Source organism: Gavialis gangeticus, unplaced genomic scaffold (assembly GCF_001723915.1).
Source record: "Gavialis gangeticus isolate Ggan-Ray unplaced genomic scaffold, GavGan_comp1, whole genome shotgun sequence".
In the NCBI taxonomy this organism is placed as follows: domain Eukaryota; kingdom Metazoa; phylum Chordata; order Crocodylia; family Gavialidae; genus Gavialis; species Gavialis gangeticus.
Window position 1 is genome coordinate 9,489,218 of NW_017728991.1, and position 435 is coordinate 9,489,652.

Here is a 435-nt window from a genome sequence, read left to right on the forward strand (position 1 = left end):
GGGGAATGATGCCAGAAGTAGGGTGGACCATGTCATCGGGCTGCAACAGGTGTGTGCAGCTCCCAGGCCAAGGAGGGGGGCAGCAGGTTTGCAAGACCTGCGAGAGTCACTTAGGAGGATGTTACAGCTGGAGCGATCTGCACCGTGCAGACTGACGGGAAAGGGGCAACAGCGCCGGCGGCCCTCCCCCAACCCCTGGGGCCGGGGCGGGCAGCGCAGGAGGTGCCGGCGGTCGGGCCCGCCCTACCTGGTGCAGCAGGCGGTAAATGTGGACGCCCGCGGCCTCCACCAGCAGCTCCCAGGCTCCCCCCGCGACCGGCGGCGCCGCCTGCTCCAGAGCCCGCCCCGCGGCCTGGAAGTCCTCGTCCAAGAAACCCCACACGGGCACGGCCATAGTGCCGCCGCTGCAGCCCGGGGCCAGGGGGCGGGGCTCTT

The 435-nt window shown here is 70.6% G+C and overlaps 1 protein-coding gene across 2 annotated transcripts in view; it reads right to left on the reverse strand.

Moving 5' to 3' along the window:
- Positions 1–376, reverse strand: part of PCTP (phosphatidylcholine transfer protein) — a 35,039-nt gene extending 34,663 nt beyond the window's left edge. Inside the window, exon 1 of one of the 2 annotated variants that reach the window (XM_019517191.1) lies at positions 248–376. The gene's annotated coding sequence lies outside the window, so the exon portion shown is untranslated. The remainder of the gene's footprint in view (positions 1–247) is intronic. The other variant, XM_019517184.1, reaches the window with a different exon arrangement.
- Positions 377–435: the final 59 nt, after the last annotated feature.